Source organism: Lathyrus oleraceus, chromosome 6 (genome assembly GCF_024323335.1).
Source record: "Lathyrus oleraceus cultivar Zhongwan6 chromosome 6, CAAS_Psat_ZW6_1.0, whole genome shotgun sequence".
NCBI classification, from domain to species: domain Eukaryota; kingdom Viridiplantae; phylum Streptophyta; class Magnoliopsida; order Fabales; family Fabaceae; genus Lathyrus; species Lathyrus oleraceus.
The window spans coordinates 425767979-425793342 of NC_066584.1; the positions used below are offsets into that span (position 1 = coordinate 425767979).

Consider the following 25364-nt stretch of genomic DNA (forward strand, 5'->3'; position numbering starts at 1 on the left):
TTTTACATGTTTATTGTTTTGGAGATGCGTCTATGTTTAGGATTTACATAGATACGTCTTTGTACCATATCAAAATAGTGCATGTTATGTCTGTTTTATGATTTATGCAGCTGAATATGATGATTTATAAAGGTTAAGAGCCTTGTTATGCGAGGAGACTTAAACCATACAATCGATATGCAAAAATTGACATATATAAATCCAAATGGTCCAAAAATGACATATATAAATAAAGTCGAAATACACGATAAAGTAGAATAAAGTGAAAATAAAATACAATCCATACTGAATCCAAAGTACAACTATTATATACTAATATAGTACTGTGTATGTCGGACTACATCTCCTCTGCCTCCTCTGACTCATCGGCCTTTAATACCCTTGTCCTTTGGCATTGTCTCTGTTACATCAATGCCTCCTCCGTCACGATGGCATATAGGACCTTCCTAACATCAGATCCATCAAGGAAGATACATTTGTCAATGTCTACCTGCGCAATCTCAACTATGCAACAACATTTAGGCAAGACATCATCAGCATGATCTAACTGTGTATGATCCTCCTCTAGTATCTCTTGATAAGCTGACCTCGGTGGATCTCCTAGAGCATCCTACACCATATACGAAATTGACACCCTGAAAAACCACCTGATGAAAACGTCGACGTAGCTCCAGTCGCTCTCAGTTATGGTACTTTGTGCCTTCTCCGGTACTAAATGACTAAGATAATCATAAACATGGCATTCATCTCTCTACGTGTCATACCAGGAGGAACGGATAGAACAGGGTGTCTAGAAATGGTCTAAGTGTAGTAGAACGGTCGCATCACGTGATCAGGCAGATGAGGAGCAATGAGACGTGATCCATAAGCCATCCATCCTGAGTATAGCATTATGTCATCAAATGGTCACGTCTCACGGTGATCGACATAGTTGTTGAAGTGTATGTCCTCGGCAACCAAGCAATCAAGATAGACTCTGAATAGCTTTAGGATCCAAGCCTAAACAGTGCTGGAACACACAAATCATCAGTAAAAGCGGGGCAAATGCAGACGCACGCGACATATCCTCGGTATAAGTCGACACATAAGACCATCCGAAGATACACGGGAAGTGCTTTAGGATCCAAGCCTAAACAGTGCTGGAACACACAAATCATCAGTAAAAGCGTTGCAAAAAACAATGAAAATGACACAAAAATATTAAAAAACCAATAAATATTAACGTCATTAGTGTGATGATGCATGTAACATGCTTTGTCTTTCATATGCAGCCCTCTGATAACTTCGAGTACAAGTAGACCAGGCAAGTGGTCCCCCAGTTATACTCATGGATCTACTCGAAGTCCTCGAAGTACCGTAGGTGGATGACATCCACATTAGTAGAACTCTTGTCCATAAAAATCTCAGTGCTAACTAAATATATTAGGTAAGCTCTCATAGCATACGCTTTATGGAGCACTTCCTGCTCGTCATTGCCTCTAGCCTGCTATTCTCTAACGGTCTCATATGTATATACATTTTTAAGGAATTCAAACCTAGGATGAGCCCCTCTAATTTTTTCCAACTCCCTCATGACAGCCTTTGTGTCAACTCCCAGATAGTCTACTGTCATCTCGAGTGTCTTGTCTTTGTTAGTCCTCCCATGATCTAGAAGTTTCTCCCTTATCGAAAGATGCAGCAAATACGACACATCGTCGAGTGTGATAGACATCTCACCAGAATGTAGATGAAACGACGAGGTCTCAGTGTACCATCTCTCCATGAATGCATTAAGCATCTCATGGTTGACCGAAACATAACTGGTCCTGCACAAGTCCTTCATCATAGATAGGGAAAATCAGTATGAAATCATTCGTCGTTCGGCTTAGGCAAGCCGGTAATCTTCTGCTCGTGGTTAATAAACTTCAGTAGATCACGGTCATGCAGAAAAATAAATCTATGTCAGAAACTTTTAATATAATAATAAACGTAAATTAAAAAAATGAATCTAACTAATTTTACCTCTCCGTCCCAGATATGTATGACAGTGTGGTCTGGATACAGAGGCAACAATGACAACTCTACAAATCCTTCTCTAAATTCTTGAGGTGGCTCTAGTTCATCATCCACAGCAGTCTCGGTAGTCGGAGGTGGCACTGGTGCCTCAGCTACCACCGGTGACTCGGATACCTTTGGTGCCTAAATAGGTTAAACATGTCGCCTGCGGGAGGATGGAGGGAGTGATATGTCGGTAGGTAAAACACGTCTCCTACGGGAAGAAGAAGATGTAGAAGCATGAGTCCCATAAATATATGCATCAACACGGCTAAAGTGAACAGAAGCCTCTAAAACCTGACTCTTCTACCTACGCACGAATGCATAATATGCAATCCTCCCATGCCTCAGTCTATCATGTCTATCAACCATAATGCTTGTAAGTAAATCAGATAATTAGTACAAGCAACAATATAAGTAAGAAAAAAAACATACTAATAATTTCTGATATGCACTTTCGATTACTGAAAAACTAAATGTAGAAATTTTTTGGAGATGCATCTCCGGAATTTTCTATAACAATTCATTCATGGCGGCAATGCAGACATACAAACCCCAAAAATAATGGTTTGATCGTTATTTTCAACCAACAAACATGTTTTACAATATGTCTAAACTATCATTCGTGCAATTTCTACTCATTTCTTACCTTAATCATCAATTTCTACTCATTTACACAAAAACTCAAAAACTTTTCAAAACATCAAAAAACTTACAAATTTAGAGTTTACTTGACACTTGGATGATGTCTCTGATGTACTTGATGTTTATTGAAGAACCTTTAAGCTTGGTTTTTTATTTTAGAGTTGGTTGGTGGAAAACACTTTGAGAGAATTTGAGCAAATTTTGTGTTTTTTTAGAAATGAGGAAGGAGAAGGGTTTTGGCGCGATTTAAGCTCCTATACTATTCGGAGATGCATCGCCGAAATAAGTTTGAAGATGCATCTCCAGAATATTTTAACGTTAAGTCAGAATTTTATGTATTCAAAGTGCGTCCAGAGATGCATCTCCGAAAACTAGCGGCATTTTTGTATTTTTCACGTGGTGCCTAAGTAATATATAATGTGCATTAAGAAATTCTCTAATTTTTTTAATATTTATTTCATTTTTTAAATCTTTTTTCTTATCTTTTAGTTTCGTTTATTATCTCTAGAGGTAATAAAGAAGTAGTGTTAAACTCTTACACGGTCGTTGAACCCTTTTGGGTAGTTTTTCCACCATTGTCGTGGATATCTTGTTGTACTTTATAGGCGTTAGCTCGCACACGTCGTCGAATTATGGTCGTCTGAACTACCATGTCATGGGTACTAGATATCAAAAGGCTACGAGAGCTAGCTTGTGTGAAGATTTTGTTGTTGAGTTAAAAACTTGGTCGATCTAGTATTCTGCTTTTTCAACTTTGTTGTTGTTGTATTACTTGCTTTGAATTATTCATAGATTCCAATTTTAATTTGGTGGTTGGTGGTGGTGTATTTTTCCTTTGATCTCCGACTCTTTTCAGATTTGTTGAGATCTACAATTCTCACGACGTTTGAGTTGACACTACCACATCAATGATTTTATTCTATTTCACAGCCTTGTTGTAGTATTGTAGGGTTTAAAATTTCACCGTCTATGTTTGTTGTGATTTATTGCAGAGAGTTGTTGGTACATGAATCGGTTCGTATTGGCGGCCTATTCATTCGCTATATAATTGTATATTTCTTATTGATCAAAAGGTGAATGATTACATGAACTTATAGCTGATTACATGAGAGAATTATGATAGAATATTCTCCAACAGCTATATTAGGAGGGCCTAAATAGGGAGGAAAATAAGGCTAGAAAAAGGAAAGAAATAATAGATAATTAAATCCTAAGACTAGCAAATAAGAAGGAAATATCAAGTAATTAATTCCTAATAAAGAACATTATATAATTTAAAAGAAGGAGAGAATTCAATTGTGCCAGAAAAATTTGCTACAACAATCGATCCATCGGGTAAAGAAACATTAATACAATTGATCCTGCAAAAGATTATTGGATTCTTGATAGTGGGGCAACTGATCATGTTACCCATTCCAAGAAATACTTTACTTCTTTTCGCAGAATCAATCCTATTAATGTTTCTTTACCCGATGGATCGATTGTTGTAGCAAATTTTTCTGGCACAATTGAATTCTCTCCTTTTAAATTATATAATGTTCTTTATTTACCTACATTCAAATTGAATATTGTCTCTGTTCATCTTCTTATTTTCAATTCTAATTGCAAATTAACCTTTCATGATTCTATTTGCAATATTCAGGAAGCTACAAGTTTGAAGATGATTGGTCTTGCTAGACTTCACAATGGACTTTACTATATTAAAGATCCTTTGCCCCAAGCTTCATCTGTTTTTCATGATATTACTGTTAAAAGTATTATTTCATCTTTTGATACTTGGCATTTTCGTTTGGGACATCCCTCAAATAAGGTCCTTGAACAAATGTGTACTGTTTTTCCTTATATCAAATATGATAATAAAAGAATTTGTGACTCGTGTCACTATGCTAAACAATGCAAATTACCTTTTCCTTTAAGCGCTTCTGTTAGTTTACACGCCTTTGATTTATTACATGTTGATATTTGGGGACCACTCTCTATTCCATCTTTACATGGCCATAAGTATTTCTTAACTATTGTTGATGATCATACTAGGCATACTTGGATTTTTTTAATGACTGCTAAGTCTGAAACAAGAAGTCTATTGCAAAATTTTGTTATTTTTGTCAAAACTCAGTTTAACAAATCTATCAAATCTATTAGGTCGGACAATGGATCAGAATTTCTCTATCAAGAATTTTATGATAAATTTGGCATCCTACACCAAACCTCTTGTGTTGCTACTCCTCAACAAAATTCTATTGTTGAAAGGAAGCATGGTCACATACTTAATGTCACTAGGAACCTTCTTTTTCACGCCAAACTTCCCAAATGTTTTTGGTCTTATGTTGTTCTTCATGTCGTTTATCTGATCAATAGATTGCCTAGTCCTATTCTGCAAAATAAGTCTCCCTTTAAATTACTTTATAATAAACCTCCTACTTTTCTTGACCTCAAAGTTTTCGGTTCATTATGCTATGTTTCTACCTTAGAACAACATCGCACCAAACTTGATCCACGAGCTAAAAAATGTATCTTCCTAGGTTTCAAAGTTGGCATCAAAGGTTATGTTGTTTTTGACCTCTCTACTAGAGAAATATTCGTTTCTCGCAATGCTGTTTTTTATGAATCTACTTTTCCCTATGCTGAAATTACTGATTCTTCTCTTAGTATTGACTTTGTAGATCAAGATTATTCCATTTTTCTATTTGATGATTGTCATACCCCAAAATTTGCCCATTAATCTTGCAAAACAATTTCCGAAGCACTCCAGCTCATTTTTCGAGGGGGTTTACCTTAAAGAAACAAAGGCCCAGCTCACAAGGGGCCCAATCCAGAAAATGACTCAAACTGGCCTGCTCGCTAGGCGAGCAAATCCTTCGCCTAGCGAAGCTTGCGAATACCAGAATTGTTAGGCTTCATTCTGAGCCCATTAGGTCACAAATGGCCTGCTCGCTAGGCGAGCAAATCCTTCGCCTAGCGAAGCTTGCGATATATCAGAATTTGCGGGCTTCATTCTGAGCCCATTAGGTCACAACAAGAGCATTATAAATAGCCAAGCTTCAGTCACGAAAAGACAGACGAAGACGGACGGAAACCCTGGCGTAGAAACACTGGAGATCCACTCAGAGTATTCCGAGTGAAGAAACCCTGAAGGCCGCTCATCCGCGCCGAAGCTACTGCCGCCCAACTCCATCTGATACCAAGAGTGATCAGTCCTTTCAACATCGCAGCTCAGTTGCAAACAGGTTTGCGCATCACTACTGTTTTATACTTTTAATCGGTAATCTCTACATACATAAGGCATCATGATTAAAGTTTTGGATATGTAATTTGATTGCACATGTGAATTTAAGTATGCCTGAATATCTTGAATGTTTGTCCATGCTATTCCTGTAATTAAATGTCATATAGTTCAGGATTCCGGAGATCATGCTGCTATCAAATTCAAAACTCGTGGCCGCTCGCTAGCACATCGCTAAGCGAGCCTGTAGCGAGCATTCGCTGAGCCTTCGCTAGGCGAATCAGGAGCGAATGAGACAGTGGTTGTTTTGTTTCTTTGCTGTTCTGCCTTATGTCTATCTAACCAAGATTTATTATAATTCTGCATCATTTGGCCTGAGTTTATGACTGTTGTGTTTATTTTGTGGTGCAATTTTCAATTGTACTTTATCTCGATGCTCTAACCCGTGTGCTGAATTGTGTAAAGGCTTACATACTCCCGAGGAAACGGCCGGCTAGGTATTCCACTTTATGGGTGGGATACCCTTGTGGAGATTCACCTTACATCACTTAACTGATTTTAATGTTTTAATTTTAATGTGGAGATTCATCATAAATTATCTAGCTGATTTTAATGTGTTGATTTCATCAATTTTAATGTGGACCTAATTACTTAATCGATTACGGCTATCTAACTAATTGTAAGACCTTGCCTTTAAATAAGTGATCTTGGACCTCTCTTTGTTACCTTACAATTACGGTATTATGGTCATGTCCCGCGAATATGGGGATACACTTAGCAAAGACCCTTCGGTTAAATCATCATAGTCCCTCGAATGTTGCCTTTGTCCCTCGATGACTCTTCGGTATAGCCCACGGTTAAATGATGATCGTCCCTTCGAATGCTAAGGTATCCTCACAACTGTTGCCTTCAATGACCAATCGATGACCCTACGATGACCCCTTTACATCCAAAGGATGAAACTACTTACTTCTCAATAGTAAGGACAGTTTTACCCTCCTAAGGATAAGAAAAGCCCGTAAAGACCTTGGATAGGTATAACTCTTAATTGCTTATTCATAACTTAAAATACGTTTCATACCTCACACCTTTCAAAACCTCTTTTAGAAAATCACCACCTGGCATACATTCATACTAGAATCATTGCCGAGTTATATTTTTCTAAACTATTTTCAAAACTAAATGAGATAACCACTTTGTATACATTCATACAAGAATCATTACAAAGTTAAATTCTCCTTTTCAAAAGATCTCCTACACATTTCTCAAACACTTGTTCAAACTAGAAAAACATAAATGATTAAGCAATTAAGAGCCCATGGATAACCATGGATACAAAGGGTGCTAACACCTTTCCTTTGTATAATGTACCTCCCGAATCCAAAATCTAAATCAAGGTCTTTCCTGTTCTTTTCCACCTTTCCTTATTGGATAAAAGAAAAGTCGGTGGCGACTCTTGCTAACCACGACATTTGCTTTCCAAAGCAAAAACACATAAAGTCAGTTCACCGTATGACAGAACTGGCGACTCTGTTGGGGACTACAAAGAGAGGTCACCTTAAAAATCATTTATGTTTTAAATTGTTCCTTCTTTTAAGGGTATTGTTGAGTGAAAGATCCTCCGCCCGGATCTAGTGTGCCTTAGGTAAGTAGCAATAGATCATCGCGACTATCCGGCGTATACTGGAATGGTTAAAGTGATGGCTACGGTTAATGTGACACTTTGGATGTCCTGATGTTCCTCATGTTTACTTGAGGAAAAAGTTGGCATTCACGTGGTGTCATCAAAGCATTAACCAGACCTTTAGAACCTTAATTGACTCATCCTAGCCATTAGAAAGTAGTGAGATAACTGACTTCGGTTCCGACTGGGTTGGTTGAGACTCGATACTACACTCTTTGAGATCGGACTTTAGGGAAGCCTCGGTCAACCACTTGGTGTTGCACTGAAGTGGACTTAAGGAAAGGTCAATGATTTGAGATCCTTCTAGAACCCAGTTACTATTCTAGGACAGGTTAAACCAACCAAACTTCAGTGGGGAGGGTACTTACCTATGGAACTCATGCAAGCCTTAAAACCTAGGAGTGATTGTTGTGTGACTTGCTTGTGTTTGTTATTTACATAACATCATAACATCATAACATCATAACATCACGGCATTATACTAACCATTTCAAGGACTTAGGAATTTAGCTTGGCTCTGTTAAACAGGTTATGGCTTCCAGAAAGACCATCCGGATCAATTTTGTAGCAATCTCTCCTCAGCTGAAGGATTTAGTGTCAGAACTTCCCGATCATGCTCAGTTCATTAAGAGACATGGTTCCCTCCTCAATCTGGTTACCACTGGTTTCAAAGAAGATATGATGAGAGTTCTATTCCAGTTCTTCGATCCTAAACATCATTGCTTCACTTTCCCAGATTATCAGTTGGTACCCACATTAGAAGAATTTTCCAGGCTGCTTGGAATACCTATCCTTGATCAAATACCTTTCAGTGGTTTGGAAAAGATTCCGAAGTCTGAAGAAGTTTCCGCAGCTTTACACATGACAAAGTCTGACATTGAAACTAATTGGGTGACGAGAAGTGGAGTTAAGGGTTTACTTGCTAAATTTCTGATAAATCAGGCCCGAGAATTCCTAAAAGTTACGGATGTCCATGCTTTCGAGGATGTCCTAGCATTACTAATCTATGGTTTGGTGTTGTTCCCTAATCCAGACCAATTCATAGACATGAATGCTATTAAGATATTCCTCACTCGTAACCCTGTGCCCACCTTGCTCGGAGATATTTTGCATTCCCTTCACACTCGTACTATGAAAAGGCAGGGGACTCTCATGTGCTGCGTACCGTTATTGGCTAGGTGGTTTATTTCACACCTTCCTCAATCAGTCTTGAAGAATGAGCAAAATCTGAAATGGTCTCAAAGGATAATGTCGCTCTCCCACTCAGACATCCGTTGGTATCCTCATCTCAAAGAAAATGTTATCATCATTGACCGTTGTGGAGAATTCTCTAACGTACCACTCCTGGGGATAAGAGGAGGTATTACTTATAATCCAGCTTTAGCCCTACGTCAGTTTGGTTATGCTCGAAGAGATGGTCCACATGAAGTAATCCTTCAAAGCACTGTGTTTGACTATGACAATGACTCTCAAGATCTCCGTCAAAAGTTTGTACGAGCTTGGGGCATGGTGAAAAGAAGCACTTTAGGACAGAAAAACTCTATTCCTATGGAACCTTATCTCAGATGGGTACGAGCCAGAGCTCGTGAGCTTGTCATGCCATACCTTGCAGTCGGACCGCTGATTGTTGAACCAGAAGTTGAAGGAGGTACTCCTCAGATCATTCCTTATCCTGATATGCCTACCGATGTTGAAGAATTAAAGAGATCCTGGATCCAGCTAAGAGAGGAAAGGGATACTTTTGAGACTCAGTTTGTTGCAGAAAGGAAGAAAGTATTAGAGCTCACCAGCCAGCTTAATGAGGAACGAAGACTCAATACATATCTTCGCCCAAAAAGAAGCCGTCCTTGGGAGACTTGAGCTTTCATTGTATTTTTATTATTATTTCTTGTAATGAACAATGATTAAAGAAACTATTAATAAAAATTTCTCTCTTTTTGGTGGTTTACGCAAAGTTAAATTCCCAAAGTCCTTGAAAACATTTCATACATTGCATTGCATAACATAACATCGCATAACAGGTATTCTAAAGGAGCAATATTCTCACGGTCTTCCTGTTGCAAACAGAAAAATGGCTCTCGAACAAACTGTCAAAGATCTCCAGGCTCAGAATGCTCAATTCCAGGAGATGATGCTGAGCTTATCCAAGGGGCAAGAGGAACTGAAGGCTCTCTTGCTCGAGAAGAAGAAAGACCAGAAACCTGTGAGTTACATTAACCCGGGAAGAAGGCGTAAAAGACAGGCTACAGGGATCAAGATTAGGATTCCGAAGGATCAAGAAGAGGGGACAGATTCAGAAGAGGAGAATGTTGATCCTTCCAGCCAGGAGGATGACGATGAAGAGTATGAGAACGAGCAGTACTCTCCAAAAGGTGATAAGTATAAACTGCTGGAAGAACGCATGCTAGCTATGGAGGGTCAGAAGGCGCCCGGTCTGGATTTCGAAAGCTTGGGTCTAGTCTCTGATGTGGTCATTCCTCGCAAATTCAAGATCCCCACTTTCACTAAGTATGATGGTGCATCTTGTCCTCAGATGCATCTGAGAGCTTATGTGAGAAAGATTCAGCCGTATACCACTGATAGGAAGCTATGGATCCATTTATTCCAAGAAAGTCTGTCCGGCACTCAGTTGGAATGGTATTATCAACTCGAAAGTTCTGACATCCGCACATGGACTGATCTAGCGACAGCTTTCTACAAGCACTACCAGTATAATTCTGAACTAGCACCTACTCGGCTACAGTTGCAGAGTATGACTATGGGATCTAAACAAAGCTTCAAAGAATATGCTCAAAAATGGAGAGATTTGGCTGGTAGAGTCAAACCCCCTATGACTGATCGAGAATTAGTAGACATGTTCATGGGTACACTGACTGGCCCATTCTACAGCCATCTACTGGGAAGTTCTTCATCAGGTTTCACTGAACTTATATTGACAGGTGAACGGGTGGAGAGCGGCATTCGAAGTGGAAAGATACAGGCGGCTACCTCTGCAAGCAGCAAAAAGTCCTATCAGGGGAAGAATGAATCAAATGCTGTGTACGGTCAAAAGAGTCATAACAAGAAAAATAGTGACCATGCCGTTGGAGCAGTTACGATTGCAGCCCCGCCAGCTCAAAATTTCCAGCACAGACAGGACAGGCCGAGAAGGCAGTTTACCAAGATAAGTATGACTTTAGCACAAGCACTGCAAAGTATGCTAAAGGCAAATCTAATCACTCTCAGAGGCCCTCCTGCAAATGTCAACACTACCTCTCCTCGTTATAATCCCAATGCCAGGTGTGCATATCACTCCGATAGCCCCGGGCATGATACAAACGATTGTTGGTTGTTGAAGAACAAAATCCAAGATATGATCGACGCTGGGGAGATTGAGTTTGAGCCTCCGGAGACTCCTAATGTCATCACTGCACCTATGCCTAACCATGACAAGGTTGTTAATGCTATGGATGACAACTCTCACATTTCTAATGTAGCTGACTTAGCATCTCCTCTCCTGGCCATCAAGAAGAAGTTGTTGCAAGCTGGTTTATTTCCAGGTTGTGCTGAAAATTGCGATCTCTGTATATCCCGTCCCAGTGATTGCTTGAAGTTGAGAAATGGTATTCAACGGCTGATGGACGATCATACCATCCTCTTTGAAAGGATTCCTAAGGCGGAAAGCACTGTTGAAGAAATATTTGTGATTGCAAGGTCCAAAGTTCCAGTGAAGATTACTGCTATCAAAGTACCTGTGAAGATTATTGATGAGCCCAAGGTAGCTCCCCTAATCATTACTGCACCTGGCCCAGTACCGTATTCCTCAAGCAAAGCCATTCCGTGGAATTACGGAGGTGATGTTTACATCCATGGCGTAAAGCAAGTTGGTAATTCTGCTAATCCTAATGACATTGTTGGGACTAGTAAAGTTACTCAAAGCGGAAGGATCTTCTCTCCAGAAATCTCACCTCCCGTCCCTGAGACTCGAGGAAAGGAACCAACAGTCAACCCTCCTCAGTCAGAGACATCGGTCGAAGTTACTACTGAAGATGTTGCCAAACGAGAAATGGAAGAAGTGCTGAAAATCATCCGCAAGAGTGATTTTGATGTGGTAGAACAGTTGGGGCATACTCCGTCTAAGATCTCGATGTTATCCTTGTTGTTATCTTCTGAATCTCATGCCAATGCGTTGATAAAATTCCTGAAGACTGCTCATGTACCTCAGGAGACATCCGTCGATTAGTTCGAGAACTATGTGGCCAATCTGACTGTTGACAATGGCCTAGGTTTTTCCAATGCTGACTTGACACCAGCAGGGAAGAATCACAATAAAGCCCTGCATATCTCCATTGAGTGTAAGGGGATCACCTTGGCTCATGTGTTGATCGATAATGGCTCTTCTTTGAATGTGCTACCGAAAGTCGTGCTCGATAAACTTGACTGCAAGAGCATTGAACTGAAGCCTAGTGACATTGTGGTGCGTGCTTACGATGGTGCGAAGAGTGTTGTCTATGGTGAAGTGGTTCTCCCTATCAAGATAGGACCTCAAGTCTTCGACACTACCTTTCATGTAATGAACATTCGTCCTGCCTATTCCTGCTTGCTGGGACGCCCTTGGATTCATGGGGCAAGTGCTGTAGCTTCATCTCTCCATCAAAAGCTGAGATATCCAATAGAGGGTAAGATCGTCACTGTGTGTGGGGAAGAAGAGTATATTGTCAGTAGTGTGCATATCTTCAGATACGTCGAGATGGATGGAGAATTCTTTGAGACTCCTTCTCAGTCATTTGAAGTGGTTCCTTCGCCCAGTCCTGTCCTTAAGCCAACTCCCCTTGTGCCCAAGGTTATTCGAGCTCCTCCTGCCATGATTTCTCTGAAAGATGCTCAAGCCGTGGTCGAAAATGGTGGTTGTACTGGTTGGGGTCAACTGATCAACGTACCCTACAAGTCTGATAAATCTGGTCTGGGATTTAACTCTGAAAAGATGGTCAAAGATAAAATCAATGATGTAGAAGATACGGATAGCGATTGCGACCTGGATAGCTGGATTTACCCAACAATTGGTGACGGACTCAACAATTGGAAGGCTGAAGACACTATCCCGATTACCTTTAGTCAGGAGTAATTGTTATTGTCTATTTAGTGTTGCAAATTTTTAATTATTTACAATTGAACTTCTTAAAGCATTGTGTCTATGCCCGGGGCACAATAGCTAGTTTGTTAAGGGTTTGTCATTTCATAAGCATATTCATATTCAATAAACCAATGGACCTTTTGCATTCAAATATTGCGCTCTTTATCTTTCCTGTCAGCTTTCAAACCAGCTATGCTTTCTTACACACACTCACGTAACAAATTGCAGATCCATACCCACTATGGATCCTGTTGATAATAGTTTTACTATTGCTCATTATGACTTTGAAAATCCGATCTACCAAGCCGAGGATGGAAGTGACGAAGATTGTAAAGTCCATGGAGAATTTGCCAGACTGTTACTGCAAGAAGAAAAGACTATACAGCCGCATGAGGAATCAATCGAGATTGTAAACCTGGGTACTGAAGTAGACAAGAAAGAAGTCAAAATAGGAGCAGGCTTGGAAAACAGTATCAAAGAAAGATTGATTCAGATGTTACATGACTATGTAGAGATTTTTGCTTGGTCTTATGAAGACATGCCAGGATTGGACACTAACATAGTAGTGCATCGTCTGCCAATGAAGGAAGACTATCGTCCTGTTAAGCAAAAGGTTCGCCGCATGCGTCCTGAAATGTCTGAGAAAATCAAAGTCGAGGTTATGAAACAATTCAATGCCGGTTTTCTAGCCGTTACTTCTTATCCTCAATGGGTTGCTAATGTGGTGCCAGTGCCGAAAAAGGATGGTAAGGTGCGAATGTGCGTAGATTACAGAGATTTGAATAAAGCGAGTCCCAAAGATGACTTTCCACTCCCGCACATCGATGTTCTGGTAGATAACACCGCTCAACACAAAGTATTCTCCTTCATGGATGGATTCTCGGGTTATAATCAGATTAAGATGGCACCGGAGGACATGGAGAAAACTACGTTTGTGACGCAATGGGGCACTTTCTGTTACAAAGTAATGCCATTCGGTTTAAAGAACGCCGGGGCAACGTACCAGCGTGCTATGGTGGTTCTGTTTCATGATATGATTCATCATGAAATAGAAGTATATGTGGATGACATGATAGCCAGATCTCATACTGAAGAAGAACATCTCGATCATTTATACAAACTGTTCGAGAGGTTGAAGAAATATAAGTTGAGATTGAACCCGAACAAATGCACCTTTGGAGTAAGATCCGGTAAACTCTTGGGCTTTATTGTCAGTGGTAAAGGAATTGAGGTCGACCCGGCTAAGGTGAGAGCTATTCAAGAAATGCCCGTTCCCCGTACGGATAAAAAAGTCAGAGGTTTCTTGGGACGGTTGAACTACATTGCCCGATTTATCTCCCATTTGACCGCTACCTGCGAACCCATCTTCAAATTACTGAGGAAAAATCAAGAGATGATATGGAATGATGAATGTCATGAAGCTTTTGACAAAGTCAAGAAATATCTCCAGGAACCTCCAATTCTGATACCACCAGTTGAAGGAAGACCTCTAATCATGTATTTGACAGTGTTGGAAAGTTCAATGGGGTGCGTGTTGGGGCAACATGACGAGTCTGGTCGAAAAGAGCATGCCATATACTACCTTAGCAAAAAGTTTACCGACTGTGAAACAAGATACTCACTGCTCGAGAAAACTTGTTGTGCTTTGGCCTGGGCTGCTCGCCGACTAAGACAGTATATGTTGAATCATACCACTTTGTTGATTTCTAAGATGGATCCTATCAAATACATATTTGAGAAATCTGCCCTCTCCGGAAGAATAGCAAGATGGCAGATGATTTTAACAGAGTATGATATCCAGTATACTACCCAGAAAGCAATCAAAGGAAGCGTGCTGGCCGATCATTTGGCTCATCAAGCAGTGGATGATTACCAATCTATGAATTTTGAGTTCCCAGATGAGGACGTCATGCTTGTTACTGACTATGAAGAACCTGGACCGGATGAAGGACCCGAACTGGGATCCCGATGGACTATGGTTTTTGATGGATCTTCTAATGCATTGGGCAATGGTGTTGGTGTTGTAATTATTTCTCCCAGGGGTTGCCATACGCCTTTCACTGCTAGACTATGTTTTGATTGTACCAATAATATGGCTGAGTATGAAGCATGTATTTTGGGACTCAAAGCTGCTATAGACCTGAGAATCAAGTTTTTGAGTGTGTACGGAGACTCAGCATTAGTAATCAGTCAGATCAAAGGAGAATGGGACACTAAACATCCGAATCTCATCCCTTATCGAGAGCGGGTGTTGACATTAATCCCATACTTTGAAAAGATTACCTTCGAACATATCCCACGAGAAGAGAATCAGTTGGCAGACGCATTGGCTACCATGTCATCTATGTTCAGAGTCAGATGGGATAATGAAGCTCCCAGGATCACCATTGAACGACTAGATGAACCAGCGTATTGTTATGAACTTAATACTGAGGGAGTAGAACAGAAACCTTGGTTCCATGAAGTAAAAAGATATTTAGAAGCTCAGGAATATCCTGAAGGGGCATCCATCAATGACAGAAAATTCCTGAGGAAGTTCTCCGCTAAATTCTTTTTGAGTAATGGAATATTATACAAACGTAATCATGATTCGACTTTGCTTCGTTGTGTGGATAAAAAGGAAGCAGAAAAGATTATGGAAGACATGCATGACGGTATTTTTGGGACTCATTCTAGTGGACATACAATGGCCAAGAAGATCCTGAGATCAGGGTACTATTGGTCTACCATGGAAGTTGATTGTCACCATCACTCCAGAACTTGTCACAAGTGCCAGATCTATGCGGACAAAGTACATGTGCCTCCTGCCCCATTAAACGTGTTGACAGCCCCTTGGCCCTTCGCAATGTGGGGCATTGATATGATTGGAGAGATTAAACCTACTGCTTCTAATGGACATCGTTTCATCCTTGTTGCTATTGATTACTTTACGAAGTGGGTAGAGGCAGCCTCATTTGTTTTTGTCGCTAAGAATGTGGTAGCACGGTTCATCAAGAATAATCTCATTTGTCGATATGGCATCCCCGAAAGAATCATCACTGATAATGGCACTAATTTGAACAACAAGATGATTACTGAACTCTGCACGCAATTCAAGATAAAACACCATAACTCTTCTCCATACCGGCCAAAGATGAACGACGCCGTGGAGGCTGCTAATAAGAATATCAAGAAGATCATACAGAAGATGACAATAACGTACAAAGACTGGCATGAGATGTTACCATTTGCTCTTCATGGTTATCGCACTTCAGTACGCACTTCGACAGGGGCAGCTCCTTTCTCTTTAGTCTACAGAATGGAAGCCGTCTTACCGGTGGAAGTTCAGATTCCCTCTCTAAGAATCATGAAAGAGGCAAGCTTAGATGAAGATGAATGGATTCAGACTAGACTCGATCAGATAAATTTGATTGATGAAAAGAGACTCGCGGCTGTTTGTCATGGGCAGATATATCAGAAGCGCAGGACCCAGGCATTTAACAAAAAGGTCAAGAGGCGGGTGTATCAAATCGGAGAATTGGTGATCAAGCGTATCATTCTACCACAAAGTGACCCCAGGGGCAAATGGACTCCCACATACGAAGGGCCATTTGTAGTTAAGAAAGTATTCTCTGGTGGGGCCATGATACTTGCTACGATGGACGGCGAAGACTTCCCACATCCCGTGAACGCAGACATAGTTAAAAAATACTACGCATAAAAGAGACCTGCTAGGTCGACGTACCTAGGCAAAAGTAAGGGCATCCCGGCGAACTAAAAGGGTTCGGGCAAAAATTAGGGATAAACATATAAAAATGTACACCCGGCAAGTCGAAAACCTGAAAAGGCGGCTTGGGCAAAAAAAGGGTATCCTGGTGGACTGAAAACCTGAAAAGGCGGTCCAGGCAAAAATTAGGGATTAAAGCGTATGACTATGTCCCGTTCTCAGTCACCTTCAACCAAGTCAAAGGAACTGAACAAGCCAATCACTTTTATCCGACAGCAGGAGATGAGACGCTTGAAGACATAATGACAGTAGTGGAATTAGAATCGATAGGACTTTTTTCTGCATAGCTTTCTCTTTGTTTTCCTGACGATTTCCTCTTACTATGATTTCTGTCTCCCTGTACACGAATTGCCTATTTATAGGCCCTCTTTCAAAATCAATACAAGTTTATTTCCAAAAAGATGATTTCGTTTTTACTTTTTCTGTTTTGTTTGCATAAACGTCGATTGATTTAACTTGAATTGATTCATGCATTTGAATATGATCAATGTTTACCAAAAGTACATGCCTAAAATAGCAATAGCAATTACTACACGACTTCAGGATCGAGGAGAAGGTCTAATCACGCTTCCCAATGAATCAGTTGCTAATTCTGTTCCCCGGCAAAGCCAGTTATTCCCCAGAAGCAATTGGCATTACTAGACCAATGGGTCATCTCTTCTACCCCCAGCCAGGCTCTGTTAAATATCTCTGCCATTAGATAAAAATAAAATACCCCCAGCTAAGAAAGGGTCATCAATACAAATATCTCCAACCAGAAGACTGAGATTTATTTCCCCAGTAGAGTCCCCTGGAAGAACGTTTCAGACGCATAGTGCATTCATTACATCATTTCACATCACATATCTGCATACAATGTTCACATTTATTTCATTCCGCATCATATACTTTACATCATTTCATAGCATGCATATGCATACCATGCTCGCAGGCATAAAGCATCTCATGCATCATGACATTGCATGAAACTAACTTTATTTTTCAGGTTAATTATCCTCCTGATCACATCCAAGATTCGGACCATTTTTCAGATAGAATCCAGATGAGTATCCATTCTGATAAACGTTCTGACATCCTCCTAATTGTGGCATCCCTAAGCCCACCCCAGATATTCATTGCAAATACAACAATAAATGTTATCAGATACAGCCTAACGTACGGTTCATTCTGGTTCAGCCCAACATATGACTCCTTCAGCTCAGATACGATCTAACGTACGATCCATTCTGACATTCTGCAACTCCAATACGGTCTAACGTACGACCCATTTGGATCTTCAACTCAGATGCGATCTAACGTACGATCCATTCTGACATTCTGCAACTCCAATATGGTCTAACGTACGACCCATTTGGATCTTCAACTCAGATGTGATCTAACGTACGATCCATTCTGACCCCTTTTCAGATATAGCCTAACGTACGGCTCATTCTGCAACTCCAATACGGTCTAACGTACGACCCATTTGGATACTCAAATCCTCAGATGCTGCCTAGCGTACGGTACATTCCGGGGTGTAGTCTAGCGTACGATTACTTTCTGCTTCAGATACAGCCTAACGTACGGCTCATTCTGCAACTCCAATACGGTCTAACGTACGACCCATTTGGATCTTCAACTCAGATACGATCTAGCGTACGATCCATTCTGATCTTTCATCCCCAGCGAAGTCACTCGCCTAATGGATAACTCATTCTGCTACTCGGATGCGATCTAGCATACGATCCATCCTGATCCTTTATTCCCAGCAGCATATGATCCATCTGATCTTCCGTCATCAAACTTCCCCGATGGCATCTCTAAGCCCATCTCCATCAAGACTAACCGACAAGTGCAAAATTTTGGGGCATTCTAGTGTTCAATAATCTTCCACCTCCAGACCACTAATGGCGTACATACCATTCTAACTCTCTCGGTTCAAGAATATTGAACAGGGGCAGCTGTCATACCCCAAAATTTGCCCATTAATCTTGCAAAACATTTTCCGAAGCACTCCAGCTCATTTTTCGAGGGGGTTTACCTTAAAGAAACAAAGGCCCAGCTCACAAGGGGCCCAATCCAGAAAATGACTCAAACTGGCGTGCTCGCTATGCGAGCAAATCCTTCGCCTAGCGAAGCTTGCGAATACCAGAATTGTTGGGCTTCATTCTGAGTCCATTAGGTCACAAATGGCCTGCTCGCTAGGCGAGCAAATCCTTCGTCTAGCGAAGCTTGCGATATATCAGAATTTTCGGGCTTCATTCTGAGCCCATTAGGTCACAACAAGAGCATTATAAATAGCCAAGCTTCAGTCACGAAAAGACAGACGAAGACGGACGGAAACCCTGGCGTAGAAACACTGGAGATCCACTCAGAGTATTCCGAGTGAAGAAACCCTGAAGGCCGCTCATCCGCGCCGAAGCTACTGCCGCCCAACTCCATCCGATACCAAGAGTGATCAGTCCTTTCAACATCGCAGCTCAGTTGCAAATAGGTTTGCGCATCACTACTGTTTTATACTTTTAATCGGTAATCTCTACATACATAAGGCATCATGATTAAAGTTTTGGATATGTAATTTGATTTCACATGTGAATTTAAGTATGCCTGAATATCTTGAATGTTTGTCCATGCTATTCCTGTAATTAAATGCCATATAGTTCAGGATTCCAGAGATCATGCTGCTATCAAATTCAAAACCTGTGGCCGCTCGCTAGCACATCGCTGAGCCTTCGCTAGGCGAATCAGGAGCGAATGAGACAGTGGCTGTTTTGTTTCTTTGTTGTTCTGCCTTATGTCTATCTAACCAAGATTTATTATAATTCTGCATCATTTGGCCTGAGTTTATGACTGTTGTGTTTATTTTGTGGTGCAATTTTCAATTGTACTTTATCTCGATGCTCTAACCCGTGTGCTGAATTGTGTAAAGGCTTACATACTCCCGAGGAAACGGCCGGCTAGGTATTCCACTTTATGGGTGGGATACCCTTGTGGAGATTCACCTTACATCACTTAACTGATTTTAATGTTTTAATTTTAATGTGGAGATTCATCCTAAATTATCTAGCTGATTTTAATGTGTTGATTTCATCAATTTTAATGTGGACCTAATTACTTAATCGATTACGGCTATCTAACTAATTGTAAGACCTTGCCTTTAAATAAGTGATCTTGGACCTCTCTTTGTTACCTTACAATTACGGTATTATGGTCATGTCCCGCGAATATGGGGATACACTTAGCAAAGACCCTTCGGTTAAATCATCATAGTCCCTCGAATGTTGCCTTTGTCCCTCGATGACTCTTCGGTATAGCCCACGGTTAAATGATGATCGTCCCTTCGAATGCTAAGGTATCCTCACAACTGTTGCCTTCAATGACCAATCGATGACCCTACGATGACCCCTTTACATCCAAAGGATGAAACTACTTACTTCTCAATAGTAAGGACAGTTTTACCCTCCTAAGGATAGGAAAAGCCCGTAAAGACCTTGGATAGGTATAACTCTTAATTGCTTATTCATAACTTAAAATACGTTTCATACCTCACACCTTTCAAAACCTCTTTTAGAAAATCACCACCTGGCATACATTCATACTAGAATCATTGCCGAGTTATATTTTTCTAAACTATTTTCAAAACTAAATGAGATAACCACTTTGTATACATTCATACAAGAATCATTACAAAGTTAAATTCTCCTTTTCAAAAGATCTCCTACACATTTCTCAAACACTTGTTCAAACTAGAAAAACATAAATGATTAAGCAATTAAGAGCCCATGGATAACCATGGATACAAAGGGTGCTAACACCTTCCCTTTGTATAATGTACCTCCCGAATCCAAAATCTAAATCAAGGTCTTTCCTGTTCTTTTCCACCTTTCCTTATTGGATAAAAGAAAAGTCGGTGGCGACTCTTGCTAACCGCGACATTTGCTTTCCAAAGCAAAAACACATAAAGTCAATTCACCGTATGACAATGATCCTGATGACTCTACAAAGTATGACAGATCACAACCTCATATCCAACCAACATCAATACAACCTATCTCCACTCCATCAACTCCATCCCCAAACTTGCCATGTGATTCTTCATCCTCCATTGTTCCTCCACCCAATCCACATCCATCTTTTGACACCACCAACCTAAGAAGATCAACTAGAACCACCAAAGCCCCTGGCTACCTCAAAGACTTTCATTGTAATGCTAAACTTCCACCTTCCTCATCTACCACTAACTCACTATATCCTTTGCATTCTGTATTATCTTATCGCAAATTATCACCATCTCATCTTCATTACACACTTTCAATTACCAATGCTATTGAACCACAAACCTATAAACAAGCCATCAAATCCCAACAATGGATTGATGCCATGAACAATGAACTTCAAGCACTCACAACTAACAATACTTGGTCCCTCACCACCTTACCCAAAGACAAGGTTGCTATTGGTTGCAGATGGGTGTACCGTATTAAACACAAAGCTGATGGCACTCTAGAACGCTACAAAGCCCGTCTTGTAGCCAAAGGCTACACTCAACAAGAAGGAGTAGATTTTCTTGATACTTTTTCTCCTGTTGTTAAACTAACTACTATTCGTCTTTTACTTTCTATTGCAGCAAGTGAAAAATGGATCATTCAACAATTGGATGTGGACAACGCATTCCTTCATGGTGATTTACATGAAGAAGTGTACATGGAGTTGCCACCCGGCATCATTCCTACCTCTCCTAATCAAGTGTGTCGTCTCAACAAATCCCTTTACGGTCTTCGTCAAGCTAGTAGGCAATGATTCAGCAAACTGTCTTCCGCTCTCATTAGTCTCGGCTATCATCATTCAGAATATGATCACTCATTATTCATCAAGTCATCTCTCAACACTTTCACTGCTCTCCTAGTATACGTAGACGACATTGTCCTCATCGGAAATGCATCAACAGAAATAAATCACGTTAAAAGATTTAGGTAATCTCAAATATTTTCTTGGCATTGAAGTTTCTCGCACCAACAAAGGAATTCACTTAAGCCAACACAAATATGCATTAGATATTCTTGTTGATACAAGGATGCTTGCAGCCAAACCTTTTACCACTCCAATGATGAAAGACACAAAACCTCTCTACGACACTACTTCTCCTCCTCATGATCCAACTGCCTTCCGACGTCTCATTGGTCGTCTTCTCTACTTGACTAATACTCGCCCCGACATCAGTTTTGTCGTTCAACATTTAAGTCAATTTATGCAAAATCCAACCGCAAATCACTACGAAGTTGCTCTTAGAATTGTTCGTTACATTAAAAATGCACCTGGACATGGTTTATATTTTTCTTCTGATTCACCGATTCATCTCAAGGCCTTCAGTGACTCAGATTGGGCAACTTGCCCTATGTCTCGTAGATCCACCACCGGTTTCTGCATTTTCATGGGTTCTTCATTAATTTCCTGGCGATCAAAGAAGCAAACCACGGTATCTCGTTCCTCATCTGAAGCTGAATACAGAGCTCTAGCTTCTACCACTTATGAACTTCAATGGCTTACATACTTACTTCAAGACCTACACATCCCATTCACAAAACCAGCTCTTTTATATTGTGACAGCAACTCTGCTCGACATATTGCTATGAATCCAACATTCCATGAGCGAACCAAACATATTGATATTGATTGTCACGTTGTCCGTCAACAACTACAAGCCGACCTTTTTCATTTACTTCCAATTACTTCTAACAATCAACTGGCAGACTTGTTCACCAAACCGCTGGAACCGCAACCATTTTCTGCTATTTTTGCTAAGCTGGGACTGTTAAACATACATTCTCCAGCTTAAAGGGGGGCTATTAGGAATTAATTACTTGATATTTCCTTCTTATTTGCTAGCCTTAGGATTTAATTACCTATTTCTTTCCTTTTTCTAGCCTTATTTTCCTCCCTATTTAGGCCCTCATAATATAGCTGTTGGAGAATATTCTATCATAATTCTCTCATGTAATCAGCTATAAGTTCATGTAATCATTCACCTTTTGATCAATAAGAAATATACAATTATTTCTCTAATAAGTTTCATTAGTGACTTGTGGTGGATAAGAATTTTTCGCACAATTTCCAGTTTCATTTGCTTTTGAATTTTTTGAACTTGAACTATTGGCTTAATTTGGAGGATTTACTGAAGAAGATTCAAGCCTTTTCCTTAACAATTTAAGCTTTCTCTCATATTTATCTCTTAACCAATTTCTCCAACTCAACCAATTGTAAACAAACACAAAAACAGAATAAAGTTTTGTCAAAAAAAACCATGTTGATGATCTAACCAATGTCACAGAAAAGTAATATTACCTTTTTGCCCATTGATTCTGTTTGTTCCTTAGCTACTTTTAAAGCGTGTCTTTCTGCTAATAACCTCCCTCTTAGACATTCAACCGTGTTCAAATTCAAACCTTCATCTACTTCCAATTTCTTGCTACTGAAACTCAATAATTGAACATTAATGTGATTCAATTTTTCACAATTCAACGCAAGAGAGAGAAACCAGTGTACTGCAGTGGCTTCTTACTGATCCAACTTCTAGGACCAAAATGTTGTGAAAGCCCAACTCTTTGTTGACCAAAATGCAAGTTCAATACTTTGACATTGTGTCCCCAAGCTACCTGTGATAAAAGTAAAGACATAAATGACCACTACTTTGCAGTTTAATGAACCTATGTGGGAAGTACTCGCTGGTAGAAGAGATGGTACAGTATCAAAAAGTAGCAAAGCCTTGGCCAATATCCTGAGGCCAACCTTTAATTTCACCTAACTCAAACAAAACTTTGCATCAAACTTACTCGGTTACATTTTTACTCAAATTGGTATATATACATTCATCAAATGCCTGTCTCAGTAACTTCAAAGGCCCAAAACGAAATTGTGTGCATCTTAAAGGGACCAAAATATGATATGAGCATATTTTTATCATAGACAATGCTTAATGCTTGAAGTTAGCCTCTTTTTGAGGCTTCTTGACGCGTCGATGAATCATTTGACAGGGAGGGTTTCAGAGGAGCTTTGTTCGTTATGCGTCTGTGAATCATTTGACAAATTTTTTAGAAAACCAATTGAAAAATCATAACTCATCCATACAGCAGAAAACCTATACAATTAACATTAAATCGCATAAGATGAAGTGTATGTCTAAGTCTTCAATGAAAATTATTCCAAAATGTTCTGCATCTCAAGGCTATCGGAAAAACAGAACCATCCCTCTGGTTTCAAACCCATCCCTCTAACCCCAATTCCTTCGCATTATCCACTTTCCAATTCCTATAAAATACTTCATGCTCGTTCAATACGTCTTCAATGGATTGACTCCCACATTCAGTACATCTCACATTGTGACTAATGTTTTTTTGCTCGAGCATCTACTATTAGCCTCTCTTTCACAGCTCGCCCTCACTCTCCATTAAAACCTTCCCGAACAACAAATATTAGTATTACTATTAGTTTCCAGTATTTTCACCTTCGCACCATATATTTGGACATCATCTTTGGTTTTTAAATAAGTTTTTTCTAATGTTTTCCAAATATCTTTTGTCGTACTTAGGAACATGAAAGTGTCACTAATTTCTGAAGTCATTGAAGCGCATAACCATGTAATGATCGTTGAATCTTTTGTATCCCACTTGTTAAATTTGAGATCTTTCTCTTTGGGAGGTGTGTTTGTAAGATGTTTCGCTTTTCCCTTACCTTTCAAGGTCGTTTTCACTAGTTGAGACCACTTTAAATAATTTCTTACATTCAACTTGTAAACTTGAGGAATAATAGGTAATTCTGATTCAGATTTATATGCATTTGTTTCTTCTTTATTGTCAAGAATTGAAAAAATTTAGAAACAAATGCAAATAAAGAAAATCACAAGTGAGTGCGAGGTTGTTCAAACTGTGGTGATGAGCAGTACTGTAAACAGCAGCGATGAACAATGCTGAAAAGTATAGTAAACAGTGTCAAAACAGTAGTGATGAACAATACTCGTGGTGCGATGAACAATGCGGAAAATTTAAACCGTACTGTGAATAGTGCCACAATGAAAAGTGGTTAGGATTCTTTTATGTGGAAGCGAAACCCTCTCGAACGAGAACTCTGGTATCATATTAAAAAATGTGATTGGGCCTAACTATGTTAAGAAATGTGATTGAGCCTAACTCAATCCTACAAAATCGGTTGGTAGAGTGAGGACTGCTCCCACTTATACACACATAATCAGGACATACATTATCTGATGTGAGACTCTTAACACTATTATTATATCCTATCTTGCTCATTCAAAAAATATGACAAACGAAGTTTTGTTCATTTTTGCATTTCATCAAACAACTAGAAGTCATACAAGAAAAATTAATTAAAGACATTGATAACGTTTTACAATGCCAAGCAAATCAATAGCTAAGAAATCCAAAAACACAAACACTAATACTAGGATTTTGGAGAATAAGTGAAAAGTGAAGACTATAAAGAATTTTAGATTCTATAACAAGCGAAGGAAAATCGAAGAAGAAATAGAGAGACAAACCGGATCAAACTCTTGTGCTGGAGAAGTTTCTTCCGATACTCAGCGATCGCATTAGTATGTCGTGCGACGTCTTCTTTGTCCGTCATGGTTGTTGCGCAAGGAAATTGGAAAGATGAAAGGGGTGAAGGTTAGGTCGAACAAATTCGAACCATGGAGTAGAGAGTAATAGACTAGCTTATGGGCTACAATAGCTTATTATATTATGACGCTATGGTATGTGAACCCGTTTTTTAACAACTACCCCAATTAAAATTAATTAAAAAAACTTATTTATAAAACTAAAAGATTACTTACTAATTACTTTGTCAATTCTAATTTTAGTTAATAATATATTTATTTATTTTCAAAAAATTTAATTATTAAAATTCA

The 25364-nt window shown here is 39.7% G+C and overlaps 1 long non-coding RNA gene across 1 annotated transcript; it reads right to left on the bottom strand.

Annotated features, from left to right (window-relative positions):
* Positions 1-336: 336 nt before the first annotated feature.
* LOC127093135 (uncharacterized) lies at positions 337-25138 on the bottom strand. The gene is made up of 5 exons (XR_007792434.1): positions 24996-25138; positions 23004-23097; positions 22787-22913; positions 2002-2248; positions 337-1902 (listed from the first exon to the last, which is right to left on the bottom strand). It is a non-coding gene; the product is annotated as an uncharacterized LOC127093135 (long non-coding RNA).
* Between the last annotated feature and the right edge of the window lie 226 nt (positions 25139-25364).